The following is a 7,026-nucleotide window of genomic DNA, read 5'->3' on the forward strand; positions in this document are numbered from 1 at the left end:
AGAGAGAGAGAGAGAGAGAGAGAGAGAGAGAGAGAGAGAGAGAGAGATTTGTGTACTACTGAGCACACAAGAGAATGTTTTTAAAAATGCACTTGGAAGTGTAAAAAGCTTTCTTTGATCCAGAAAGGCACTCGGCATCCACCACCGAGCCAACGGTCTGCGGAAAGCGACGCAGGGCCATCACATACCTTTGTGGCACGGGGCGGTGGCTGGGAGTGGCTGCGGCCTCTGCAGGAAAGGGTCTCTTCGGAGCGGCTCCTGTGCTCCTCCAGAAGTGCCCGTCTGCTCCGTGAGGCTGTGGGCAGGTGAACTTTATAAGTGGGTGTGGGCAGAGAGAGCCAATGGCTGAAGATCACGGCTGCAGCTCTTCCCACATCCTTCCAGGGAAGAAGCTCTCCTTTCCTTTCGCCCCCTTCCCCCAAACCACTAATCCCCTCAAGAAAGAGACAGGGTTTTCCCATTCCACCTCTTCTCACTTTGGTGTTGGGAAATAGGAAGCCCCAGTACTCAGGCGGAGGCGAGGAGGCCTCACCTGTTCGCCAAAGCAGGTGGAGGCATCCAGAGTCTTGCACTAAAGCAGCCCCAGCCAACAAGGCCAGCGGCCAGGGATTCTTGGACTTGCAGTCCAGGACAACTGGAGCACATCAGCCTGGGAGACACAGGCCAGCCCGGGGTGGCCATACACATGAATGGACAAGCCAGCAGGCCCATTCCACAGCGGAGCATGAGGCACCAGAGCGGGAGGGAGGGTCTCCCCACAAGCTGCTGCTGAGCGCCTACATGGCTCCCTTTGGTTTCATTTGTGGTTTCTGACTGATTTGAAGTGGCTCACCATATGATTTGCCCAGGGCAGAATCGGATGTATAAGTACCTTTGTAAGCACATCAGCAACAGGACTTAAGTATTGTGAGGACACTGCATTTTAAAGTACAAACCATTAAAATGCCAAAGATAAGAACAAGATCTCAAAATGGTACCTAAAAGACAATATGGGGACAGCAGGTGCTCCCTGGTGGAGGGGAGGTTTGTTTGTTTGTTTATATCCTGCCTTTTTCTTACAAAGGGCTCAAGGCAGCTTACATCATTCGCCTCCTCCATCTTATCCCCACAACAACAACCCTGTGAGGTAGGCTGGGCTGAGAGTCTGTGACTGGCCCAAAGTCACCCAGTGGGCTCCATGGCTGAGCGGGGACTAGAACCCAGGTCGTCTGAGTCCCAGTCCCAGCTCTTAACCACTACACCACACTGGCTCTCTGGTGTGGTTCAGCTTGTGTCCCACGGATGAGGCAGCCCCTCTTCAGTCACCCTCCACCAGTTCTCTAACGCTACTAAGAAGGCTTCAATTTCGCCCATGAAGCAATTTCCAAGCTTTGAAAAGCATCCCGGATGGGGCTTGGAAGCAGCCTTACGATCTGAGAAGACTCCCTAAGGTCAGAATCTAAAAGACAAAAGCAGCATGGACACTCTGGCTCTAAACTATGAGAAAGCATATTTAAACTCTGAATTTTTGGGGGGTGTTTCTCAATCTTAGGGCATTTTGGAGAATCCCTGCTGTCACCCCCTCCCCACATGGGCAGCCCCAGTTGTGGTGCAATAGGATGCACCTCCACGATGCCCTGGAGACCATCAGCCTGACACTGTGCAGCCTCCTGGTTTTGCAGAGCATTTGTTCTCCCACCCCAGAGGGCCTCACCCATTTTCCTGTTATTTGGGCAAGCTCCACTGCAACCAAAGCCCAGGCCAGAGAAGTAGGACATGGTGCTATCAGACTAGACAACCAGCGTGCCCCTGTTTGGCTCCCTCCTCCACAGGTGTCCTAGCATGAACATAAGCCTGAAGAGAAAGCTGTCCTCAGTGCAGGCCCAGCGGCACTGCCCACAGGCTGTGCTGCAAAGGAGCTCCCGCTGTGCACGGAAGAAGGAACTGGTGGTCAGCTGGTTCCCGTCTGGGCGGAAAACAAGCTCCTTCGAGGGACAAGCGGCCAGCCCCTTTGCCATTGCTGGGGGCATTTTGGGTAGCAGCAGGGCCAGCCCTCTTTCCACTTTCCGAAGGCCAGGGAAGGTCTGGAAGGAGCCACAACCAGGACCCTGGGCAGACACATTTGTGTCGGGTGGGGGCAGGGCAGTGCTCTGCCTTGATCTCTCAGGGCATGCCTGACCTTTCCGCCTGATCCAGGCCCACCCGCTGAAGGGCACATGCTCCCAGGTGGCCATTTTCCAGCAAGGACCCCTGCGCTGAGGAGGGCTGGCTGGCTCGGATGGGTCACTTCCTTCTTTCTCTCCTTCCAGCCTCAGAGCTCATGGCAGCAACCGCAAGAAACTTTGGATCCTGAAGGATGAATGGGGGAGTGATGCAGACGTGAAATAGAACTGTTCCACAAGACACTGTACAATAATTCCTTAACTTCTTAATGACCTGAAAAAGATTCTGGCTTCTTCATTTCACAAAAAGGACAGAACAGAAACAAACCAGCGGGCCAGTGAACTATTGCTACAACAACTGGCCAGTGCTTGGGGCCTGCAATCTGCTTCAGAAAGAGGTGTTGGACAGAACTTCTGAACAAAGTCTCTGATTTTATATTTCTAATTAACTCAGTGGGTGAGCAACATGACAGATTGCAGGAGCATACCAGTTGCCTGACCATCTGTACTGGTGTCCCCCAGTCAGCTGTCAGAAGCAATGGCTGGAGGGTCTCTGGACAGGAAGCACCATGTGCTTCCCTTTGGTAGGGCTTCTTTCTTTCTACAAACATAGAAACCTAGAAACAGAACGAGTCAGAAGGGGCCTCCTTGGCCATCTAGTCCGACCCCCGGCTTCAGCCAGCACTGCTCACGACATGCCTACCATGTACATCTCCAGCCTATCCTTAAACACCCTCACTGATGGGGCTTCAACCACCTCCCATGGAAGCCCATTCCATACGCTCAGGGTCCAAACTGTCAAGGACTTTCTGGCATCCAAATTGAACCTTGATTCCCTGAGCTTTGCTCCATTGGGATGCATCCTGCCCTCCTCCACAAGGGAAAACAGGTCTTGACCCACCTCTGTGTGACACCCCTCATGTCTCTATGTGTCATCAACAGATCTCCTCAGAGTCCTTTCTTCTCCAGGCTGAAAAGACCCAGTTCCCTCGGTCTTGCCTCATACAGCTTTCCCAGCAATCCAGCCCCATCCGTGTAGCCCTACGCCGCACCAGTTCCAACCTGCTTATATCCTTCCAGTAATGAGCAGCCCAGAACTGAACACAATACACAAGTTGTGGGTGCACCAGAGTCGTATAGAGTGGTAGTAATACCTCTCTCGATCTAGAAGCCACGCTTCTGGCTATTTATTTATTTATAAATTTTGTATGCCATCCAATTACTTGCGTCTCTGGACGGCTTACAACATAAATAAACTGACCATCCACCCTGGCTGCATATTAATAAAATACAACAATAAAATTCAATATTGAAACAATATTAAAACATATTAAAACATTAATCAACATAAAATATTGATTAAATAAAAAGGTCTTGACCTGATGCCAAAAAACATATAATGACAGTGCCAGGTGGACCTCTGTGGGGAGCTATGCATCCAAGGGTGGCGTTAGCCCTCTTGGCCGCCATGTCAAACTGCTGACTCATGTTTAGCCTGCAGTCAACCAGCATGCCGAGGTCCCTTTCACAAGTGCTGCTCTCCAGCCATTTGTCCCCTAACCTTTACTTATGACACCCTTTCCTGTCCATGACCTTGCACTTACCCACATTGAACGCCATCCTGTTGTCCCCTGCCCACTTCCATAGTCTGCTCCTCAGTTGTGGCCACTGCCCTGGTTTTAGTATAGTCTGCGAATTTAATCAGCAGACTGTTCACCCCTTCTTCCATGTTGTTAATGAGAAGATTGAATAGGATTGGTCCCAGGACAGAGCCCTGGGAAAGACTGCTCATCACCAACCGCCATCCTGATGATTCCCCACTAATAGTTACCCTCTGCTTTTGGTTTGTCAACCATACACTAATCCATTGGACAGTGCATTGATCTATCCCAAAACTTTTCAACCAGGATATCATGAGGCATTTTGTCAAAGGCCTTGCTGAAATCCAGGTAAACCACATCCACTGCGTCCCCTCCATCTAGCCATCTCGAAACCTTGTTTTAGAATTCCACAAGATTTGTTTGGCAGCACTTGTTTTTGTGGAAGCTGTGTTGCGTGGCCACCAACCTCCCTTCCCTATCTAGGGTTACTAGATCTCTCTGTTATGAGGTTTCTACTGTCTTTCCCAGAACAGACTTAAGGTTAACCAGTTCCCAATTCCTCATGGCCCCTCAACTACCCTTTTTGAAAATTGGGACCACTGATGCCACCCTCCAGTTCTCTCTAAGTACCCTTGGGTGTAATCCATCAGGGCCTGGTACCTTTGTAACATCCATTGCCCTGAGGAGCTCCCCAACTTCTAGCGGGGGACTCTAATCTGTGCCCCTAAATCCCCGGCCTCATCCTGTCCCCCACGTAGATCTCCCCCATCCTGCTTTGGGGAGAAAATAGAGGTAAAATAGACATTTCGCATCTGTTCCTGTTCCCTCGCATCAGTCACTGGATCCCCTTCCTCCTTATTTAGTGGTCCACTTGTCTCCCTTTCCTCTTGCTTTTTGCATGCTCCACGAAGCCCTTTTTGCTGCTCTTGATATTCTTGCAATCTCAGCTCATACTCAGCCTTAGCTTGCGAAGAATCCTTCTGCAACAGGCCTCCTCCTCCCGGTATACCCTTTTGTCTACTTGCCCCAGTGCCCATTTCCTATGGAGGCCTCTCTTGCATCTAATCCCTCTTACCACCTCTTTACTTACTCTCCTCTACCTCCCCGCCTTGCCAACTAGAGGTATCGTCAAGGCTTGCACCTCCAAAATCTCCCTTTTGAGTGCCATCCACCCCTCCTCATCTCCCTTGCCTTCCAATAACCTATCCCAGGAGACTTTCCCCAATGTGGCCTTCAGCTGACCAGAGTTGATACGGGGGGAGCACCTGTAGCCCTCAGCCTAAATCGAGATGCCCTCTGCATGCCATCAGTTCAGCTCTCTGCAAGGGCTGCCCACCCATTCTCCCCCTGGCAGAGAGAAGACTGATGGGAGCAAAGAAGGAGCGGCGTGGCCTCTTGCCACTGCGCAGCCCCAGCAGGGGACCCTGAGTTAGATTCTGATCGCCACTGTGCTTCTTTCACGTGATGAAGATGAGAACAAGAACAAGACTCAGGCAAATACTTGATGCCTGCTCTGGTCTGCACCTGCCTTAAAAGGATGAGTGCAAAATCTAGAGAAGAGGTCAACATACCAACATTAAAGGATGACACGCATCATCTTCATCCATGCACATTGCTCCTTTCTGTTGTGGGATTCATGGTGCTCTGGAGGATAAAATGGTCACAGGGTCCTTGCCGACATCCCCCGCACAGGCATTGCACGCACCAAAGCTGCCCCCTCCGAAGGAGCATCACCTGATGTCTCTGGGCGCTCCAGAGGTCCAAGACATGGTCCCATGGTGCAGATTTTGACCCACCTATACAGGCTCAGTGCACCAGGTATCCATGACACTGATGATGCTCCCATAAATTGCACTTCCTGGTTTGAGTGGCAAGCATTAATGACCATTGTCCTTCTCAGGAAGCCTCCCATATATAAACAACCAATTAGGTTACTCTCTGCTTATTCGTGGAGTTCTCAGTTGCTAATTACAGCCATGCAGAGGCAGGGTTTCCAGTGAGGCATTACTCAAAGTAGCAGGACATGTCTTGGGCTGGATGTGAAGAAGCTGTGAGGTCAGCCTGCATGTGCTGAAGGGCCTCTATTTGAAAAGCCAAGATTTGATCAAAAATAAATTGATAAAGATTTGATCAAAAATGTCAGACTAATTGAATCTTATTTTTTGACTGAGGTACCTCCCAAAAAGACAGAGGGAACACTCTGGACATAATCTACCTAGACTTTAGCAAAGCTTTTGACAGAGTGCCCCACAACATCCTGATAAGCACATTAGCAAAAACTGGACTAGATGGAAAAACTGGTAGGTGGATCCGATATTGGCTGCAAAATCAAACACAAAGAGTCCTCATCAACAGCACCTTCTCAAACTACAGCATTCAGTTCTGGGTCCAGTGCTCTTCAGCATCTTTACTAACAATTTAGATGAGGAAGTACAAGGAAAGATAATCGGATTTGCAGACAACACAAAACTGGGTGGAACAGCAAACACCCTAGAAGACAGAATGAAGATCCAGGGTGCCCCTGATCAACTTGAACACTGGGCTGAGAGTAACAGAATGAGATTCAACAGGGACACGTGCCAAGTCCTCCACCTAGGAAAAAGAAACCAAAAGCATCGATACAAGATGGGGAATATGTGGTGCAACAGAACTGAACAAGAAAAATGCCTCAGAGTAATTGTTGATAATTACTATGAACCACAGTGCAATGCAGCTGCAGAAATTGCAAATGATAGAAACATAGAAACAGAGCGAGTCAGAAAGGATCTCCCGGGCCATCTAGTCTGACCCCCGGCACCAGCCAACTCCGCTCACGACATGCCCACCATGTGCACGTCCAGCCTATCCTTGAACACCCTCCCTGATGGGGCCTCAACGACCTCCCATGGAAGCCCATTCCACACCCTCGGGGTCCTGTCAGGAAGTGCTTCCTGGCATCCAAATGGAACCTTGGCTCCCTGAGCTTTGCTCCGTTGGAGCGTGTTCTGCCTTCCTCTGCAGGGGAGAACAGGTCTCTACCCATCTCCATGTGACAGCCCCTCACATACCTGTACGTCACCAACATATCCCCTCTGAGTCTCCTCCAGGCTGAAGAGACCCAGTTCCCTCAGTCTCGCCTCATACGGCATCCCCTGCAAACCGGCCACCAACCTTGTGGCCCTACGCTGCACTGACTCTAACCTCGCTATATCCTTCCTGTAATGAGGGGCCCAAAACTGAGCACAATACTCCAGTTGCGGGTGCACCAGAGTCGTATAGAGAGGTATTACTACCACTCTATACGA

The 7,026-nt window shown here is 50.3% G+C and overlaps 1 protein-coding gene across 1 annotated transcript in view; it reads right to left on the reverse strand.

Annotated features, from left to right (window-relative positions):
- LOC123030370 (glutathione hydrolase 1 proenzyme-like) overlaps window positions 1-259 on the reverse strand; it is a 40,520-nt gene extending 40,261 nt beyond the window's left edge. Inside the window, exon 1 of the mRNA XM_044444238.1 lies at window positions 189-259. The gene's annotated coding sequence lies outside the window, so the exon portion shown is untranslated. The remainder of the gene's footprint in view (window positions 1-188) is intronic.
- Between the last annotated feature and the right edge of the window lie 6,767 nt (window positions 260-7,026).

The sequence above is a fragment of the Varanus komodoensis genome, unplaced genomic scaffold (assembly GCF_004798865.1).
Source record: "Varanus komodoensis strain SLA01 unplaced genomic scaffold, ASM479886v1 scaffold44_3, whole genome shotgun sequence".
Taxonomy (NCBI): Eukaryota; Metazoa; Chordata; class Lepidosauria; order Squamata; family Varanidae; genus Varanus; species Varanus komodoensis.